This window comes from Falco peregrinus, chromosome 7, assembly GCF_023634155.1.
Source record: "Falco peregrinus isolate bFalPer1 chromosome 7, bFalPer1.pri, whole genome shotgun sequence".
Lineage (NCBI taxonomy): Eukaryota > Metazoa > Chordata > Aves > Falconiformes > Falconidae > Falco > Falco peregrinus.
This window is the reverse complement of record NC_073727.1, coordinates 57,199,228-57,220,948: the sequence shown is the minus strand read 5'-3', so window position 1 is coordinate 57,220,948 and position 21,721 is coordinate 57,199,228. Positions and strand designations below refer to the sequence as shown.

Here is a 21,721-nt window from a genome sequence, read left to right as displayed (position 1 = left end):
CAGACAAGTCAGATGTCAACTCAATAGCCAGGAACCCAGTGAAGCCCATGAGAGAGGCCTGAGCTTTGCTCGCAGGGTTGCTGAGCAGCCAGTGCCAGTGCTGGGGGAGTCTCCAGATGACCCCCTGGGGAAAAGGGGCCACCAGACACCACATCATCAGGCTGCAGCATCTGATGACCATCTTTAAATCCATAAAAACATGGCATGCTGTTGTAGGAGACCCGGGAAAGCAAACATCTCTATGGGCTGAGGGGTAATAGCCCATATAGAAGAGGATTTTTAACTAATAACATTTTCTGGAATAACCTCATAGAATCACAGAACGGTTTGGGTTGGAAAGGTCCTTTAAAGATCATCTAGGCCCTGCCATGGGCAGGGACATCTTCCGCTAGATCAGGTTGCTCAGAACCTTGTCCAACCTGACCTTGAACACTTCCATTGATGGAGCATGTACAACTTTTCTGGGAAACATGTTTCAGTGCCTCACCATCCTCACCGTAAAATTTTTCTTCCTTATATCCAATCTAAATCTACCTTCTTTCAGTTTAAAAGCCTTGCTCCTTGTCCTATCACAATGAGCCCTGGTAAGAAGTCTCTCCATCTCCCTCCTTACCCCTTTTCAGTCCCATATATCTCCCTGTGGTTTTGTTTGGTGGGATTTTTTACCCCCGGAAGGAAATGTGATCGTTGTTTATTGCTAGACAATGATTTATTTTTAGTCTTGCAGTATACATATTTACTTCTTGGGCTGAAAGTCATAACATGACACAGTTTGCTATTACAGTGGAGGCTCATGTTAGCATGATTAATTTTCAGGATTGAATAGTCCAGCGCTCAAGGCAGGTGCTCATATTTTTGAGATAGGTTGTCCATCTTTTATTATTAGCTAGTATTTCCTTGCTTAGCATTTATGCCTGTGAAAAGAGCTTTACTACAATACAAAGTTACTAAAAAATTTTTCAGCAAGAGGGAAATAAGCATCTAAATACAGCCTCTTTCAAATACAGTTTCAAATCTTCCCTGCTTGGAAAGGGGGGACCTCTGTAGTTAAGTAAGGAATGGCAGTGATCCCACTAGGGAAAAGGATACAGCAAGCGTCATTGGGAAAAGCTTTGCTTTCTCATGCACGTGGATCTGTGCCACCATCACCAGTATTTGTCCTCCAGCAATGCCTGGGCTCGCTAGGCATCCTGCCAGCAGAGGCAGAGAGATGGTCAACTCTGTTCTACAGACAAGATGCTGAGGAAGAACTGCAGACAGCAGCAGGGCGGCATACAGACCCCAACTTTCAATGCCCTGACATCGCCCGTCCTCTGGCTGATGCTGCATCTCCACTGGCTGTGGGAGCTCTAGCACTGGTCATCATTGCCTGGTCATCAGCACTAGCTTCCCTCTCATCTGGTAAGATTTAAGGATGAAAGCAGGCTGCCTCCCTCAGCTCACCCTTAAAAGGAAAGGAAACATTGCTGTGCAGCTTTAGTGGCCTTCGGGGTCTTCCCTTAGGAGAAACAAAGAGAGCTTTGCCACCAGTTCCCCGGAACAGGCTGCAACATCAATGTCTTTAAAAGCTGCAAGATATGAAAGATAATAAAACTGTCAAAGAAAACTTTAAAGTCCGGTGTGTGGGAGTAACACAGAGGGCACCAAGCAACACAAATAAATACATGGCTGCAAAGACTTTTTTTGCTGTACCACAAATTACACAGAACACTGTGGGCATGGGGAGAAGCCTTAAGGTTTCACGCTCAGCGGTGGTTTTCTGCTGCGGGTGATAAGTATGTCACATCAATTGTCATTTGGATCTTGTTTCCTCAAAGCATTTAAAACATGTTCCAAGTTACATTTCCAATTTATTTTACTGAACACCTCACCCCCCCCACCAGAATAAGTGATTTAACAGCAGTACCTCACATTTAGAAGCTCTAAGGATCACAGAAAACTTATGATTACAGAATGCTTACGCACTACAAGCAAATCCTCTGTTTCTGAACATTTAAATTAGCTTTTTTATCCAAAGCTGGGCACGAGAAAATCAGACTCATTTTTAAAATACTGAGCACTCAACAACTCCGATTTCTGAAAAACTGATAGGCTCTTAGATGCATTTGAAGATCAAGCCGTTTATTGCAGTGCTTACTCATTTCCAAAAACTTTGCCGTAAATGACTTGCCAGGAACAAAAAACATCATAGGATAGATGTAAACCAGGAGAAAGCCAGGGATGTGATTTCTGATTTTGTTCCCAATCACAGTAAGTTTATCCCTGCTCTCCCAAAATCTATTGTGAATCTTAAAAGTTCCACCACTAGTACTGTGCCACCAGGCATGAATCCCAGGATTTTTGGAAGCCCTGAGAATGTAGCCTGTTAATACCATATCCTGAAGGATGGCAAAGAGGTTCTATATTGAAGATTTGTGCAGAACATTTGATTTCCTGGTTGTGCAGCCAGACAGAAAAGTAGGGAGAAAAATTAGCTGTCAATCAAACACAATGTATTGTGCAGCTTTGTAGGCATATCTCTCTGGATTGGAAGTCCTTTTGAAAAATAGTGTTTGATTTCAGCCAAACCAGCCAACTTAGCCCTGCTATGAAATGTCTCATGTTTGGCATCTGTGGGAAAAACAAAGAGCAGAGTAGGAGCATAGGTGTAAAAAGTGGGGCTGTGTTTGTTCCTTTTTACAGTGTAGTTTAGGCTTTTCGGGGTTCTTCCAAGGTAGAAGCAATCCAAGCTGAAAATTCCTTTCTTCTGCCTGATGGTGTGTGAACCTGTGTTCAGGAAAAGGCTGTAACTGGGAGATTTGTTTGGAATTGTAGGGGGTAGTGGGGGTGGTGGTAAAACAGTCCTTCCTGCTGAAGATGCCCAGGTAAATCCCTTCAGATCCCTCAGGAGCTGCAGGTCGCAGCTCTGTGCTGCTCCCCTGACACCACGCCCAGGGTGAGGCATGAGCTGCTGTCTCTTCCCAACAACCAACCTTCATTGTCCCAAAATGGGACCCCAGCAGCTGGTTGGTGCCGTACTGTGCAAATCCACTTGCATCACGTCATGAGAGCACAGGATTACTGCTATGTATGGTTGAGCTCCAAAAATCCAATTTGCCTGCCATGTTTCTGCTTAAAAGGGTAGGAAATTTCTACTGGATAGGAATTAAACTAAAAATAAAAGTGATATCCCCCACGCAAAATAGGAAAATTGTAGAAGTTTGATTTTTCCAGGATGAAAGTGTACTTATTCAAGTGCTTTACTGGGTACTTGTAGCAGAAGAATTCTCATTGATTAAAATGTAATTAAGCAGTGAGATAAACACACACATGATAATTTTATCAGCCAACGTATAACTTCTTCAGGGATCAAGTCTGGTAAGGAATTAACTCTAGTTAGTGTGTATGTATTGCTGCTCTCTGTTGGGTGCTGTGAGAACTGCCCAGTTATGAATAAGTTGAACAGGACTGTTCAAGTGCGGGTAGGATGGATTGAAAAATAAATGATTATTCCTGGCAAAGTGTTAAGTCTCCAGAAGTTTTAATTCTGTGCTTTTTAGAATGGATATTCCATTATTTAAACCAAAGCAAAACATCATTAGCATCTGAGCATTGTCAACATCCATTTTGGCACATTTCCAGTAATAATTTGGAGAAATGCAATTGCCTAAATGAAGATTTGGGGATCTCGTGAGGAGCTGGGGGATCTCACAAGGAGCTGAGGAGCTGGGATGGGAAAGGCTGAGCTGACAGCCTGGCAGCAAGAAAAGAAGAAATGAAAACCAAGTCCCACATGGTAACAGAGGGATTGTGCATGGGAACCAGAGCTTTGGAGGGGACATTTTCTCTGAGGCACATCTTCACTGCTTATTGGAGTTTGGACACCTACCTCATATACAAACCCCCTTCTCTTCGAAGAACTGCAGTTTGGGGAGGGAAGATGACTATGAAGGAATGGCTGAAACAATTTCTCATGGGGAAGACAGCCTCAAATGTATTTCAGATTGCTTTCTCCCGAAGGATTGTTCTGGCCTCTTGTTCCAGCTAACAGTTTGTAGTCTCAGGCTTGTGTGAAAATGATGCTTGTACATCTTAATACAGCTCCCGAGTGACCACATCTTCTGCAAATGTTGCCCAGCCATTTTTGCAAAAGGCTAATGTATTTTTATGCACTTAATAGAAAGTATAAAAGTCAAGTACAGTCTTCCACAAATAAATTATTTTACAGAACAGCTTTTCTGAGAGCTGGGCCATTATTATGTAAGTGGTTTTTTTTTCCAAAGGGTTTTCTAATTTGCATGCATACACTGTTTATTCTGGGCAGCTTAGTGAGCTGCCATCCCTGGGCAGCACACTACAACCACACTTCTATTCTTTTAGGCATCACCCGTTCAATACTAAATCTTTACTAAGCAGATTTATCCGGAGATTACACTTCCCTTACAGTAAAATAAATGCAACTGCTGAATATGTTGGAGATTGCTAAGGCTGAAACAATGGATGCTGGATCTTTCTTTTCTCTCCTCCCTCTGTAGATCACCTTATTTTTTGTCAGATATTTATTTTTAACCCTAAAAATCTAAAATTGGATTCATACACTGAGAAGGCGGCTTTATGAAATAACCTTGTGGGCTAAAGTGATTCCGGCTTTATAGGGAGAAGGGCAAAGGAGTAGAACAATCCTAAAATAGCAGGCATCAAAGAGGGGAGTGTGAGAGGCTGTGAGCAACTTCCTCTCTAAGAACAAATTCAGGATACAGCTTTTTGGGAAAAAAAAACCCCAACATATCTGTTTGTCTGATGATTATTTTAGTGTAAATACAGCAGCATGTTTTACAACTGAGTGGGAGATTTGCATTAGAATTTATAGTCCTCCTTTATTCTCCTAAAGTAATGACATTAGGATTCCTACAAACCAGCTTGTCTATCTATGCATTAAGTATTTCTGCCTTCTTTTTGTCTTTGGTTTTATTTAATGTAATGCCCAGTTTTTGCTGGCAATATTTGTACAATGTTGAGTCATGGAGATGGTGCAAGGTCCAAGGGACAAGGTAGAGAGAAAAGCAGAGAGAGGAAGAGAGAAGAAAGAGAGGTGAAGGTCTGGAGGAGGTAGGAGCAGCGTGTGGGTTTCACCTACCTGTATAAGCTCAGAAAAAGATCCAGATAGACAGTGTGACTAAGAGGATCTTTTGGACAGAGTCCGCCCAGGGGTTTATGGTAGGTTAGCAATATCACTGTGCAAACCCACTTAATAATAGTTGTAACATCTGCAGTCGTGGACAAACACTGGAGAGAGTGGCAGCTGGTGGACTAGCCATCTGTTGAAGATGAGTTCTTCAGCAATTGTCCACCTTAGGTCAAGCTAAAATCGCTTCTTTCAGTTGTGGTGGCAAGTAGATTAGTGGGGTCCAGGCACCTTGCTCCTGTAAAACAAGACCCACAAGACCATGTAAACATTGAATGATCCAGATGCCTTTGCTTTCCCAAATGATACTCTGTGCCACTGACTTGAACAAGGGACATCTTTTGACGTTCACACAGAACTGAGCTTAACATTAAATGGGGCCATGATGGGCCTGTCAGAAGAAAGGGAGCACTAGGGTACCTCTTTAATGCTGTAAGGTAACAGAGGCTCCTATCAGTTGCAGTTTTAAATCCCACATTTTTGCTGTTTTCCTCACTGAGGGGAGACCTCAGTTCTTGCTGTCGGTGTTGTTTGGAGACAAGTTCTTTTCCTGCTCTGTTCCCCTTATCTCAGTGTTTGCATTTGTTGCCTAATCTGCTTATGGAAGGCTGCATATTTTTCCCCATGAAGCGCAGTCTGGTGCTAGCGTAGAGCATTAGTACCCAAACCATGTGCCCCCAAGAGCAGCTGGGGGGAAGGAAGACTCTACAGATCCAGTAAATGCCCACAGAGGAGGACAGTTAACCACTGAAAGAACTTCCAAGGGCATGTATGGGCTCTTTGCTATCTGAAACCATCAAAGCAAGATTACATAGCTTTCTAAGAGATGTCTCTGAGATCAGCAGCCTTCCATCCATAACAGGCAGGTATCTTTGTCATAAAAGGCATGACATTGCTTATGCCCTAGTAAATAAAAAAACAGACCTGAGGCTATGAGGAGAGCAAGATGTATTGTTTCTCTCAGAGTCTGACTTGCTGTTGTGTAGCCCAAGGACAAGGGAAGCTGGGTACTGCTGCTGTGGGCATGAGATGCTGAACTGCTGTTGCTCTTGGGAGTTTTAGACAAGGCTTTTAGCAGTCTGCTTCAGCTTTGAAATCTAAGGATCAATAACTGAGTCCATTAAAACCAATAGGAGTTTTGCTTTGGATTTGGCAGGAGCCAGCATTTCACCCTTTGACATCTGTCCCTGTCTCTGGCTTTCCTATGGACTTCTGAGGAGCATGAAGAAGAGTCTGTGCTCTTTTGTTAGACAACATGACCAGTGAGTGCTGATACCCACAAGATGGACTGGTTCCTGTTTGGCTCAAAGCCCTTCATGCTGCACAGACACCTTCACCACTGTGCCAGTGAGTACGGGGCAGGTGTAAACCCTCTCTGAGGAGTGGGACCAAAATGGTCCTTGCTGGCTTGGCTTCACCATCCTGCAGAGCAAAAGCACTTGCACAATATGCCATACTTTCAACCATCACGGAATATTTACTAGTCTTGTATGCAGCACAATTCTTTTATCCAGACATTGTCACATCTTTGACCTTCCTGTTTGGTAGACTTGCTCCCTATGAAGAGAGCTTGGTGGCTTTGTTTCAGCACCTGTCAAATAGGGGATTGCTTCTGCTAACGACGACGACGTGTGCTGTTGCTTTCTGTTTACAAATACAGCCCTTTCTTCTGGAGGCTGTGTACTGCACAGCCCTGGGGTCATGCTTTCTGGGAAGCCAGCTGGATTGTCCGTTACTCACTCTCAAGGAAATCGACTCAGCTTGAGTTCGTGTTTCTCAGAGCCAGGGCACAATGCTTCTAATGAGACAGAGATTAAACAAAGCTTATATTTTTCCCTATGCAGACTGTGACATTTGTGTTTCCTAGTGCAGTGTCTTACCCTTCCCTGGAACATGTTCAAGACTCTGCAGTTATTTATTTTAACAAAGGAGTGTTTGGAAGGATAGACAGGAGGGAAGGCAAACAGGTTACTATTAAAGGTGTTGCAAGAGAAAGTTTGCGGGTTAGGTAGGACTGGTGTAAGTACAACATGAAAACCTATTAATCCCGAGTAAAATGTGATTCTTGAGGAAATAAATAAAAAAGAAAAAAAGAAACTGGGACACAAAGACTTGCCAAGAAACGATGATGAAGTATTTAGACTCAAACTTACACCACTTGTCTAATCAGGTCTTAATTTCTAGATGTCCCAGTTCTCTTGTCTGAAAAAACAAGACTTTTTGGAGGTGGATTTGAAACAAAGTCCTATTTCAGACAACCAAAGGATGTGAAAAACTGGGGGGGTTTGTCCAGCCTAACAACACAGCCTGAGGGCAGAGCAAGCTCTGACCGAATAAGAGGGGAAGGGAACTTCATATCCATGCCACCTACCCAGTGCAGGGAGGCTGGCCTCCCTACCTTGCCGTTGGGAGGCTGGAGTTAGCTGAACCTGCATTTATAGCCTCTAGATACGAGTGTGTAAGTATGACCATTTATTGTGCTAGTAATGGAAATAACTACCAGTAATAAATCTTCTATATGTGCCATGTTAGAAAGCACTCAAGTCAACAAATAAACATTAAGAATTGACCCTGAAGTGAGGAGCTGTGAAGATGTACTCTGCATGTCTATTGCCCTGTGGGAATAAGGGAATTGTGCATATCCACGAGCTGATGCTTGGTTGAGCTTGCAAAGCTTGTGAGAGTCCTCTGTTGTGATCAAAGATTCAGCTCATCTAAGGGTCAAGCCATGGGCCCTCGAGTATTTTCAGCTGTGCCCTTCTTCCCACAGGCACAGCTTGTCCTCCCTCTCATTTGCCTGACACGTTCACAGCAGTTAGGATTGTCTGTGTGTTGGTTGCCCCTTGTGACTCCTGAAGCATCACCATTTTCATGGGACCCACACACACATCTGTGCATCTTTATCTGTGTTAAAAATGATGTTACTGCAAAGAAAATTCCCAAATCCAACCCACCCAACCCACAACAGTCATGCATCTGCCTCAGGGATGCACACTGGAGTCCTTCTGTCATGGCCCAGTTGGAGATTACATGCAGTTCCGTCTAGCATGCGGCCAGCTTCATTCTGCCTGGACTAAATTCCTCAGTACGTGAAGCAAGGAGTTCATATTACTATTTTAACTAGTATAACATGTGAAAATGATCCTGTATCCCTGCTCAGTGATGCAATAGGACACTAACGCAGCTACAAGTTTTTAGACTTCTTTTGGGATGTGCATGGCATTGAGGATATTTGTCTGCCTCAACCTGGGCAACACTGAGCCTGGTCTTAAGGAGAACAAGCTCTCCTGGGCATGGGTGAAAAAGAGTCCAATACTGCCAGGGTAAAGAAGTGCCCAATGAGAACATGTGCTTACAGGGTCAGGGGTAGGGTCACTATCTGCAGGCAGGAGGCAGAGGCAGGTCTCTCAGGCAGCCCTGGAGAGCATCCTATATACGAGACTGTTGTCAGAGTGTGGCTTTCTAAATCCTGGGGTTTGTGGATCTTTCACTTTACATAAAACAATTAATTCTTCTTTGGGCCAGTAACAGCTATATTGTACTAGGGGTTTTGAGTCTCAGGGCTGGTGGATGAGATGTCCAGTGTCTGCCTCAATAAATGTGTACTCATTTTATAATACTAGAACTCCTTCAGCAGCAGACACAAAGTGAGCCCTATCCTTGCACATCATATAGTTTGCACTCTCTGTAGTGATGGAAGACTTGAATCTAAGGGAATCGAAACCAGATCTCTAGTGTTTGATGTTGCACCTGTACTAATGAGTAAATAAAGCAGTCCAAACCCTGCTTTCTCATTATGATGCCAACATCATGGCCTAGCTTGCTTCCATGAAAATGCCTCTTCCAGATAAGGAGCTGCTTTCTGTGCTGGGAAAAACTATACTGGAGACTGTGCTGAGTCCTGCAGGATGGACAAGGGCTGTGTGAAGTACCAGGGCCATGGCCCAGCCCTCTTCCTGCTCACCTTACTGGTATAGGTACAGTCTGGTTGTGCACTGCTACTCTGTGCATCTTTCTTTTTGCCAGAAAGAAAGGACTGACCAGGCTTAGGTGTCTAATTCTGGCAGAAGGGAAGTGACTTTCTCTTGCAGAGGCAGAGTCAAATCTTTGCTCCTCTGCTTAGCCTTAGTGGATAATTTGGGCAGTTCTCCTGTATCTTCTGTAAATCTCTTTTTAACGGCCTCTCTCACCATGAATCACAACCTTCAGTGAACTGTAAAATCTAAGCCTTACCACAAGGACCGTGGGTAGTACCAAGATAAATCCCAGTTGTGAATCAAAGTCCCTGGTGTTTCACATTTCCTATGAAATGCCAAACTTTGTGCACTTTCCATAGGAGGCAGCTGAAGTATAAACACAGGGATGTCTGACTTCCAGCAGCCACCCTCAGCCCAAGTCAGGGATAATAGCTTCTCCTTTGCATCTTTTCTGGCAGCTTGAGAGTCAGTCCAAACATTTCTCTCTCCTGCTCACCAGTCCTGGTGGTCCAGAGCAAAGACCTCAATGCTTTCCCCTTCATTTCACATGCCATATGCACTCAGTAGGCTCCATCACTACACTCTTCATTGTCAAGTGACAGGTTGCTGGCAGTGGTATGTACACTTGATGCATAACAGCACCCCTGCACTCCTTCTTCCTTTCCTATCTCCGTTAAACAGATCATGTGTTAAGACTGGAGTTATGAGAACAATCCCAGCAGGCCAGAGCTAAGCTCCTGAGTTCATAGCCCCCATCATTTCGCATTATTTCTAGTTCCTCTGTGTGGCTTCCCACACCCAGAGCAAGTGTTTTAAGAGCTAGTTGCTTTGCTTATGGCATCAATCCTTATCATCTGGCTCTGAGCAGGACCATATTTGCACTTGGGCTTTATCTAATAAGAGGTTGAAAGTCATTCTGAGGCATGGAGCACGCTCAGTTTCTGCTGCGTGCTTCATAGCCCTTCCTTCCTTTTTCACTTGGGAGTGGGCCAGAGAACCCTGCCCTTGGCTTTTGTGGTGGTGGTGTTTAGGGACCTGCTGGAGCTGGGACACTCCACCTAAGCAGGCTCATGAAGGAGACAGCCTCCACACAGGGCCTGCACAGATCTGGGCTGCAGCCTGCCCTACCCACTGCCTTTGCCCAGCCCCGCAAGCATGAGGGAGCCGCGGAGAGCAGCCCCAGGCAGACACCTGTGCTGGGTTTGGCTGGGATAGAGTTAGTTATCTTCATAATAGCTGATATGGGGCTGTGTTTTGGATTTGTGCTGAAAACAGTGCTGATAATACAGAGATTTTTTGTTATTGCTGAGCAGCGCGTACACAGAGCCAAGGCTTTTGCTGCCTCTCACCCTATCCCACCAGCGAGAAGCTGGGAGAGGAGAGAGCTGGGACAGCTGACCCCAACTGATGAAAGGGGTATTCCATGTCACATGATGTCATGCTCAGCACATAAACCTGGGGGAAGAAGAAGGAAGGGGGGGATGTTTGAAGTTACAGTGTTTGCCTTCCCAAGTAACCATTACGTGTGACGGAGCCCTGCTTTCCTGGGGATGGGTAAGCATCTGCCTGCTGGTGGGGAGCAGTAAATTAATTCCTTGTTTTGTTTAGCTTGCGTGTGCAGCTTTTGCTTTACCTCTTTAACTGTCTTTATCTCAACCTACAAGTTTTCTCACTTTTACCCTCCCGATTCTCTCCCCCATCCCACTGTGCAGGGGGTGAGCGAGCGGCTGTGTGGGGCTTAGTTACCAGCTGGGGTTAAACCATGACAAGACCCCACCAGCACTTTGGGGCAAATCCAGCCTAGTTCACCAGTCCACCAGGGTCTGCAAGACAGCTAGCAGGGACAAGGAGGAGTGCACTCAGGACACAGGAGAGCAGAGGTGCTGTGACTACACAGCTCTTCCCCTGGGGACAAGCAGAGCAGGGGATACCAGCCCTTTGCAAACATGGTTACTACTGCCCACCAGCAAAAACACAAGGATGAGCTTGGCATCTGTCCCTGCCAGGGCAGAAGACAAACTCCACACATGCAATTACCTTATGTCTGTGCTCCACCAAGAACAGTGGTTAAAATGGAGCACATGTTTGAATGCTTCACTGAGTCAGGGTCCAAATTCACTTGAACAGTGGTAGGGGGGGTATACAGTTTAACTGAAGACAGGCTGGAGGTGCAGAGGGTTAGTTATTTATTTCCAGATCTGGAACCTGTAAGCAATGTAGCGCACGTGCTGGCCACACTGATGACCCCAAACGGCTGTGCATAGCCTTTCCCTGCTGTCTGCAGGGAGTTTCACTAGTGCTGCCGTGGCACAGCGTTCTGCTGGCTGTTGTTATGCCAGCAATACTGTCACAGGGCCGCTGCTAGCTTGGGAGATGTGATCCAAACTGTGTGACCAAATGCCTTTGCAGGAATGGCGAAGTACTAACCCAGCTGTTTTGTGCCCCTATAATCAACCAATTAAGGTCTGGTGGCCAGGCCAAAGAATTTTGACCTCCTGGGCTCTGCTTCTTGATCTAGAAGTGATATAGAAAGTGCTTCTGCTCCAACAGAAACCAAGTTACACTCTTCATTTTAGTGGGCTTGCAGCAGGCAATTTAAGCTCCATCAGTTAAGCCTGCCGTTGCTGAGTTGCAACTTCTTGTTTGTTTTGGGACACTGCCTAGGAACATCATGTATTAATTAAAGTACTGCTGTGCTAGGTACTGTAGAAATACAGAACAAAATAGAGACCTGGGTACATCTAACTTGCAAAATGTTAGGCTGGTTCTACTCAGTGATGAAGACACAGCACTGTTTGCTTTAACTCTTGCGTGACACCTGTTTGGATTGTAGCATGCCCTGAAATCATAGAATCGTAGAATTACTTAGTTTGGAGAAGGCCTCTCAGATTATATAGTCCAAACATTAACCTAGCACTGCCGAATCTACCACTAAGCCATGTCCCTAACTGCCATATCCACATGTCTTTTTTCCAGGGATGGTGACTCAACTGCTTCCCTGGGCAGCTGGTTCCAATGCTTGACCACCCTTTCGGTGATGACATTTTTCCTCATATACCATCTAAACCTCCCCTGGCACAACTTGAGCCCACTTCCTCTTGTTCTATTGCTTGTTACTTGGGAGAAGAGACCTACCCACACCTTGCTACCCACTCCTTTCAGATAGTTGTAGAGACCGATAAAGTCTTCCCTGAGCTTCCTTTTCTCCAGGCTAAACAATTCCAGTTCCCTCAGCTGCTCCTCATAGACTTGTGCTCTAGATCCTTGCCCTTCTCTGGACACACTCCAGCACCTCAGTGTCTGAGGGGTGAGTCTTTTCCAGCACACATTAGGCAGCCACCATGTATCATCACCAGTGCATTCTAGCTGGGACAGATTGCTTCAATGCTCACTGTAGGACTTGCGTTAGGCAGGTTAGCCTGCCCTCGTGGTGTTGGCATGCAGCAGGCATGGCAGTAATGACCAGAGAGGTGGCCATGCTCTCTCTCTTATTTCTAAACAGAGTTTCTACCTGTTGGAGGAGTAGGGGTGGATGAGGATGCATTTGTGACCATCTTGTGGCCTGGGTATAAGAGAAACGGAGGAGAGGGGCAACATGGAATGTTACTGCTTTATGGACTGAAAAGCTCCCCAACAAGCTTCTGTGAGATGTTAAATCAGCAGGAACATATAAGTGAATGAAATAGGGCTGTTTTCTAAAAAAATCTTGACTGCATTCAACAAGAATGCAGGCTGAAGCTTTCATTTTCTTAAATCTTTATTAGTATTTGCAGCCCTTGAAGCTGCAGATGCCCACACAGTGAATAAGCACAAAACACGCCTAGGGCAGAGACAGAGGGAGGGAAAGGAGAGAAAGCATTGCTCCACATTCACACTTCCCAGGTGCTAGGGAACCAACCAGTGCCAGATGGTGATTCTGTGCCACCTTAAGGGGAGGTTGCAGCTGATGCACAAATCTCTCTAGCCCCAGTGATCCTAGTGATCCAGTGATCAGGACTGTCTGGAGGATGTAGAGGTCTCAGTCCTATCTCTTCTCACCATAGAAATACCAGACAGTACCATAGAATGAATGCCATCTCTGTGGCAGAGAGATCCTGCAAACTGGGGGCATTTTCATGTGACAAGTACCACTCAGTTATGATCCTTGCAGGTGATGTGAGAGCAGGATGGAGAGCCGGGCCACCATTTGTTGTGTCCCCCCATTATTTGAGTAGCAATAATGCCAGGGACACCAGCCAGGGAGCTTTACGCCATCCTGACCTGCTGTTCAGGGAACCATTACAGTTGCTACTGCAGTGTTTTGCTTTTAGTAGAGAGCATATTTATGGAAAAAGCAGCTGGAGCACATTCTAGATTTCTTTTTTAAGATGAAGATACCCCATGCTCAGTGCCTGCAGTGACTGCAGACCTGCTGGTGACACAGAAAGCACTGCCACAGCTGGAGGCTGCTGCTCTGTGTGGGTTGAAACAATTCAGAGCACAGCAGCTTGTTGGTACCCCTCCCAGTGAGTACCCAGGTGTGGGTGTGGGCTGCTGTCTGATAGCCATGTGTGACTGCTTGGGCTGGGAAAAGTAATTATAAGACAGTCTGTGTCCTTGTGGAAGCAGTCATCATTTTAGGAGAAAGCCACAAGAGGTGAGGATGCTGGTCCCAGCTCTTTTCTTAAGGCTGCAGGTTTTTTCTACCTAGATCCTGATGACCTAGTTCTGAGCAAGTGCCTTTTACATTGTGGGTGTGCTCCAGATTCTTTTCTCTGACATTCACAGAATCACGTAATGGTTTGGGTTGGAAAGGACCTTTAAAGACCATCTAGTTCAACTCCCCTGCCAGGGACAAGGACACCTTCAACTAGAACAGGTTGTTTAAAGCCCCATCCAGCCTGGCCTTGATCATTCCAGGGATAGGACATCATTCACAACTTCTCTGGGCAGCCTATTCCACTGTCTCACCACCCTCTTTAATTTAATTAAATTAAAGCTTAATGGCACAAAAAGAAAGAAATATTTAAAGTCCAAGCAAGTGCCTCTTCTTCTCTCTCCCTCTCTCCCTTGCTGTCCTGCTTGAAAAGCAAGAAGGCTTTTGGGCATCCTCACTGGGGCTGCCTCTGTGGGGTGCCTGGCTTCCCAGCTGTTGAGACACCTCTTGAGGCCCAGGATTTCTACCCTGCTGAATGACAGCAAAAAAATGGAGCCGGTGTCATGGGGACAGGGTGGTCTGTCTGGGGCCAGGTCCTTCCTCAGCAGGCTGTGGGCTGGTGGGGCCAGTTTTCCTCAGTGGGGCTCAGGCAGCCCCCAGGAGCCTGGAGGAATGGCTGGAATTTGTTATGCCCTGTTGGCAGCCCCCATGGGTCTTGCCGACAAGAAATGCCCTTGCTTTGTCTATCTGCTGGGTGGTTTTGAACAATTGGTAGGAAATGGGCAGAATAAATAGTGCTGCTTGACCTCTGGCCTTTCCCCTTTTGTCCACAGAAGTTCAAGAAATTCCAGGGACTGGGAGCCAAACATCTGTGTTTCCCCTCAGGAGGTGCCAAACACTGTGTTCCCCCCATGAATCAGGCAAGTTATATTTAGAAAATGAGATTCAGAAACCACCGGTGAGTGGGTGAGTACATCTGAGCTGTTGCTCTCCTGGCAGAAAGTTTGCGTAAGCTTGGGCGCATATTTTTATCTTCATCCACATGCACTGGATCCTACACACACAAACACGAACTGACAGGCACTCTACTTTGTACGTCTGGGCTTGTTTTGTTGATGCTGATAATTTTTTAAAAAACAGGGATTTGAGGACTGTGGGCCAGGTTTCCAAGCTGAAATGTAGGCACCCTGTGTCATGTGGGACATCCCAGGGGAGCCAAAATGTCTGCAGTGGTTAGGAGAAGAACAGAGAGTTTGCAGCAGTAAGGGAACAAAGGCCAAAGGGCATCTTAAATAGCACTGGGCACTGCTGGTTGGGCAACTGCATTGAGCCTAATGCCACTTTTTCCTCTGCATGCATGGGCTTCACAACCCGCTTGCATCTGAACTTCTGAGGGGTCCTCAGTGGTGGACTGAGACCTTCCTCTGGGCTGAGAATAACTAACCCACCTGGTCTGTTCAAGCAGGGGACTTTCCTCCAGGCTCGCTGCCTGCGGAGACAGTAGATTCAACCTTCCAGCAGCCTTTAGGGGACGGCAGTGGGTGACCTGGGTGGGTCCTGTGTCTTTTCCAAAGAATGCAATAAAGGGTGAATCTAGCACGTACCTGGAGCCTCGTCTCTGCAGCAGTTGCCTTGGTAGCTTGAACAGAGCATTTCCAGCACCAAAACTCAGAGCAGGGCCAGAAAATTACTTTTTTTTCAGGACCACTTTGTGTTCCTACTCTCAACTATGTGAAAACATTGCATGTCAAGAGGGCTGCTTCTCTTACCGCCAACAACACCTAAACTGATAACAGCATTGGAGAAGGACACCAGCATGCAGTTTGAGGTTGGATTTTGACGTATCTGAGGTGGGGAGCCTTGTGTAGACTTCTGCCTGCTTCTGCAGAACAAGGTCTTGTCTTAATTGCATCAGCTGCCAACAGTATCTGTCGTGTTTTCAGCCTAGGACCTTGTTTTCCCTGCCAGCAGAGATGTGAGAGCTCAGAGATGGTGGCAGCGCTGACAGCAGAAAAAATGTACCACCTCTTCCTCCTGAGAGGCTGAAGGCCAAAGAAGTGGGAAAGTCCAGAAGGAGCTCACAGAGCAAAGAACTGCAAAGGTTCCAAAACCTTTGGAATGGCTTGTTCCTCATGGAATTGCATGTGCTGAGACCAAGTGCATGGAGTTAGGCACCTCTTGGGTGAACAGCTTGGACTCACATTGCATAATGGCTGGAGAAAGGAGAAGCCTGGAGTTAAATAAAAGCTTCAGAGAAATTCTGTCTTATCACAGTTTATTTCCCAGGCTGTAAAAATAGGAAAATTCCCTGTTCTGTTATGGACCAGGCTTAGTAATGTCTGAGAGAAGCTACTGGGAGAAATGCTTCATGGATACTGGCAAATGAAAAATAATAATAAGATTAGTTACAGCAATCTGTTGTTTAGACACACCAATTCATCCTTCTGCCCTTTGGAGGGCAGATGGGAAAACAGAGTACTTGAGGTCTCCTGATGGCTTACTGGGGACAGTTTGTGTCCAGGATATTGCCAAATTCCAGCAGAATTTCTCCTGCAGAGCCCAGGAACTCCTCGTGACAAACAAGATCCCTACCAATTTGTCTTTTGTCCACTCTTGCATGTGTTTTGGATCCTGATGATACATGTGGGATGACTGTAAGGTGGTTGTTACAAACTGTTCCCTGAGACATTTCACTATGACACTCAGGACAGGATATACAATACCATTAAAATAACTTGTTACGGAGTCGCTTATGCTGATCCATTGCCAACTTGTTTAGCAATACCTCCCTGTGCACTCTCAATTTGCCATAAACAGGCACTCCTGCAGCAGAGTGCATCTGGAATCTCAAGTATATTTTTGCAAGCCATAAAGAAAAGCTGTGTGTCTCCGTAGCAGATTATAATATTTTGATATTTCCCAGATCGCTTGTGCTCTCATGCTTTAACACTGCCCAGAGTCTTTCAGAAGAACACTCATCACACACGTGCCCTAAATAATGTAAGCTCTGTGCTTGTGGTATTTATAGCCACACAAACTTGCCCATTTCTGCCTGTGTTGTTTAAAAAAAAAATCTTGAGTGATGGCATTTTTCATCTTTAGTGTATTTTTCTTCAGTTCTGAACACTGCACAGATTTGTAATTGCTGCTATTATTGCTGCTGGTTGCCTTATTAAGCCTGCAAAGTGCACTCAGATTTAAAGGTAGAATTCTAATTACAGCACAGGCCTGGGGAGAAAGGGCACCTTTTGGAGGTAAAAAGCACTTACATGAAGACCAGTATGCTTCCCAGAGAAGAGGCAGTGCCTATTGCAGTCACTTCCATTTCACAGAACTGATGCTGTTTTAAGTTCTTGTATCTGAGCATCCCTCTCTGAAGCTCAGGAAAGGATGCATGACATCTTGTGCTGCTGTTCATGTGGGATCACAATGGCTATTCATAGCAGGGAATTGTTTCAGGGGTCATCCAGCTCCCCTCTAATGGCTGCAATGAATCAAGCTGCCTGCAGCCATCAGATAATCCCACGGAAGAATTCAAAATAGGCTTATCTCCAAAATACAGTGAGAAAATAGGAGTATGTGAGTGTCATTGTAAGTGGTTTGCTGGAGTGACAGAAGTGTGCAAACTCTTTGCATTGTTGTGTAACATTGCTCTGCACATGTTGTTCTCCTCCTTCCGCTTCTGCAAATCAACCATTTAATGTAATTATAGCTGCTATTGGCAGAAGGCTCTAATAGCACTAGCAAGCTTCTGAAGAAAACTGCTGCTGAGGCAGGAGAGCTTTCAGCTCAGAGACATTTAGAAAGAGATTAAGAGGACGCTCATCTTTCAGCCATATGCAGTCCAGTGATAAATGATCTTACTGTCCCCTTGATGGTGTTTGCCTCTAAATTATAAATAACGAATATACCTTTGTAAGGAACCGTGTTATCACTGTCTCTGGTCACATTCTGTCCATATTTGGGATCCCAGAGACTGAATCCAGAGCATCATTTACAAGGTTATGGAAACTAGACTCACATGGACGCCCATTTATGTGGGAGCTTCCTTAGGACAGGTACTCAACTGATGTCAGAACTCAGATCCAACCAGAAGATGCGCATGTATGTCTATGAATGTATTCACTTATTATGTACATATATCTGACTACTCTCTGTAAAGAAATTCTAGGATGTCTAGCAAAATTGTTGCTTCGGTTGGTTTTTACCTATTGCTGCATGCAAGAGAGACAGGGTTACCGCCTGGGTTTAGGTGGCTTTCAAGGGAATTTAACTTGGATATTGTTACTGATTGTCCCAACTGACTGCAGGGAGCCGTGGGCTGGCAGTCCTGGGCAGCAGATGGTCTTAATTCTCTTGAATTTACTGCTTGATTCCTCTGGCTCTCTCCTGCAATAGTTATCGGTGACAACACAAGTGTTGGGGATAGGGTTTGGCACGAAACCTGAGCAAAACCTTTGGATTCCCAAATCACAACAAACTAACCCCCTGGCTCAGCGGCAGGAGAGTTGTGCACCTTTGCCTAGCACAGGTACTCTCCGCGCATGCTGAGCGAGGGCAGTGGAACCGTGCTGGAGGATTTACTGCCTCCTATCCCAGAGGGTAGCAGTGGCCATTCTCTGCCCATCCTCACTGTACCTTACACTATTGGTAGGCCAGGCAGCGGTACGAAGCTCAAGCAGGAGAGTGTGATTCACATTATGAACCTGTAAAGGGGAAACTGCTGCCTGACTCGTGTGCCAACTCTTTTCATAAAACCACCTTCAAAACCAAAGGGGAGTGGAAATGTATTTCTGAATTTTATAAAAAAAGAAAGAGGAAGTATTATTTTAATTTATCCTGCAGGGTTTGCTCTTCAGTGACAAACCATGATAGATTAAGTTACAGAAAGCAGCATTTTCATGGTGCCATGCCCATGGCCACTCAGAGGATAGAGGAGCTTGCAACTGAATGCAGCAAGGACACAGTTAAGACTTGGGGCTTCTTCTGCTGGGTGCTGTACAAACACAGAGCAAAACCAGGGCTCTGCTCTAGAGAGAGGCAAACAGTAGAAGGAAGAAAGGATTAATCTCACCCTTGAACATGTGGGCACCAAAAGCACAGTACAAGGAATAGGAGTTAAACAATTAACCCAGCACCTGGTTTAGCTCCTGCCAAAGAAAGGATGCTGTGTTAATGGGACATTTAGCCTGACTGGTCTGATATTTTGGGTTTATTTTCAACATCACCCAGAAAGTCTGAGGCAGTGCCAGCAACTGAACTGAGATATTTTCAGCCTCAGCACCGAGCACTCACCAGAAGACAACATGAGCATGTATTATGATGATGGTATGTTTCTCATCCCTACAATTCCTCAAGAAACTTCAGAAATTTCAGGAAGTTTTTCAGCACATTTAGAAAATGTTCATAGACTCGGGATAATTCAGATCAGCCTCCCACCCTTGTCTAAAGCAGGGCTGAAAGCCTTAAGCATCAGGGTCTAAGCCTGGAGCGTCCCCTCAAACACTGCTGTTGCAGGGCCCTCCTTCACACCTGGTCAAGTTGCCCTGTCTGTTCCCAGTGGCTTAAAATCTACCAGTATCTGGCCTTTTATTAGCATTACTTCTGTCAAATCTGATCATACAGCACTTTAAAAGGCTTGACCCACCCTGCTTAAGCCCTTATATCTCTCTGGACTGTGGTTTCATCTTTTTCCCCTAAGAGCAGGTGGTTTCTGTTGTTATTGTCCCCATGCTGGACCAGGGAGCCTGACGTGGCACAGCACCATGTGCTGGGCTCGGGGCTGACTGTCAGGATGCGCAGTCACGTTGCCAGAGCAAAGCATGCTCAGAAACCCTGGCAGGCATTTTGGTGGCTGAGCAAGCAAAGCAGCCCCCTGACACTGTGCAGGAATGCCCCCTGCTTTGTGGGATTTACACAAGGATAATCTGAGCTGACAAGCTGAGATCCTAACCTCAGGGGCATTTCTGCCATCCATTTGGGTTCAAGCGACAGCTAACTCTGTTTAGATAAAGCAGGTATGAGCTTCCTTCCTTGTGCTTTGCTGTTTCATGCCTGTGTTTGTGGGTTTCCCTTTTCAGGTTTCTGAATAGCAGTGAGCTGACAGGCTCTTTAGCCCAGAAACCAGTCCGATGCAGACAGCACCCTGGCAAGTCCCTTCATGCCCCTTGCCCCTTCTCCAGCACCCTCAGCTGACACCCGGGGTTGTCACAAAGGGCTCTGCATTTTCATGCTTTTCCTGCTGGGTCTGAGACGTGCCAGCTGTGGTAGTTATTTTATTGTTGCAGTTACCTGGAGAAGGGCTATTTTGACACATGACCGCTCATGCTGTGCTTATTTGAAATGTTTGCCTGAGTGCCTCACACTGGGCTTGACTTTGAAGGAATTTTGATTTGAGAAACTTTGCATTATTCCAAGATTTCACTCTTTGTTATGCCTTATACGCCAAATTACAGCACAAAAAGTGCAAAGAGGAGACTTTGCGGTAGCCCTTACAGATTGGTCAGGGATCTAAGAAGGCCGATTGCCCCTTCCCAGCCATGGGAGAAGCCATCGTGGGACATTAAGGTCCTTCCAAGGGAGCCCACAGCACTACCAGCTCCCAGACATCCCAGAGTATAAACCACACCATGGCATTAGTGAGAGCAGTATAAATCTGGCATAAATCAAAGTGCTTTGACACCTTTTCCCATTGTGTACATAAACACCACACTCAAGTGAATTAGTGAAATCAAAGCAGCATGATGAGAGAGGTCAATTCAGGTTTCATGCATATGTCACTAGCAGCAGAATCTGTCTACTGACATTAAAAACTAAAACAAAAATCAATTTGCAATTTTTCTGAAATATTTAAGCCTTGGATAAATAACTGTCTCAAGATCATTCAGATGTGGTTTTGCTACAGCACCATAAGCATTTAAAAAATCAGTTTATCTCTGTGAGCATCTGTATCTAGTGAAAGATGGTCGTAACTGCACGTTGGGACAAGTACACAGAAGGAGACTGGTGGAAATCCTGTACAGGAAGTGTTCAGCAGTTAAAAATGTGACTGGAAAATAATAGTAATGTTAAGCAAAAACAAATTTATACTCACCCATGGTGTTCAGTAGCTTCATTTTTTTAACTTCCTCCTGCTGAGAAACAAGTGTCATACCAAACACTCTAATTAAGAAAACCTTGTTTTCTTGGATACTCAGCAAAAAAGAGGAAACTTGGTTTGTTTTGTCATACTTTGCAACATGCAGTGAAACACACTGCCCTGCACATTCCCCTGATCTTTGCATAGTTGATGTAAAAGACATTTATCACTTAACAAGGGCATGAAAATATTGGTGTCATTAATTGCTTTTCCTATTAGGAACAAGGTAAGAAGGATATGTGTAAAAGAAGTGACAATTCATACATGCATTTACTAATGAAGACACAGACCTGCAGAGAGACATATTCAAATGATAAACCTGAAGGGTTTAACTTTGGCTTTGCAAGCTAACAGAGAGCTTTAGGGCAAAAGACAGAGGCCAACCCAGATGAGGAGCCAGGCAGAAGTGGGTTCTGGCTTCCCACGCAGTCACCAAGAGCAGACCAACAGTGCAACTGCTTAGCTCCATCAGCTGTGCAGGACTGGGCCAGGCAGGGGAGAGTGAACTTTCAAATTTACACCATTAGCAAGCAATTATGATGGCAAAGGCCACAGCATCTTACATCTTTTTAAATCAGGGCTGCCTGTGCTGGCCTTGGTGCTCCTGCAGGGAGCCAGGGCAGGGACATGAGGAGCCTGAAAACTGATCACGTTTTTGTCCTGGCTGCATTTGCAGCTGCAGCAGCTGGCTGACCCACTGCTCCATGCAGTTTCAGGAGAGCCCTTACCAGCTCTGTGATGCTGCAGGCTGTGGGGAGGACTAGTCCTGCATTGTTGCTCCCCAAGTCAGCAGCTGATCCTACCAC

At 45.4% G+C, this 21,721-nt stretch overlaps 1 long non-coding RNA gene across 2 annotated transcripts; it reads right to left on the bottom strand.

The window, feature by feature from the left end:
* Positions 1-741: 741 nt before the first annotated feature.
* On the bottom strand, positions 742-20,935 carry LOC129784956 (uncharacterized). 2 transcript variants are annotated; one of them, XR_008748277.1, is made up of 3 exons: positions 20,871-20,935; positions 5,117-5,402; positions 742-1,568 (listed from the first exon to the last, which is right to left on the bottom strand). It is a non-coding gene; the product is annotated as an uncharacterized LOC129784956 (long non-coding RNA). The 2 variants fall into 2 exon arrangements; XR_008748276.1 differs by lacking the exon at positions 20,871-20,935 and adding an exon at positions 15,382-15,603.
* Between the last annotated feature and the right edge of the window lie 786 nt (positions 20,936-21,721).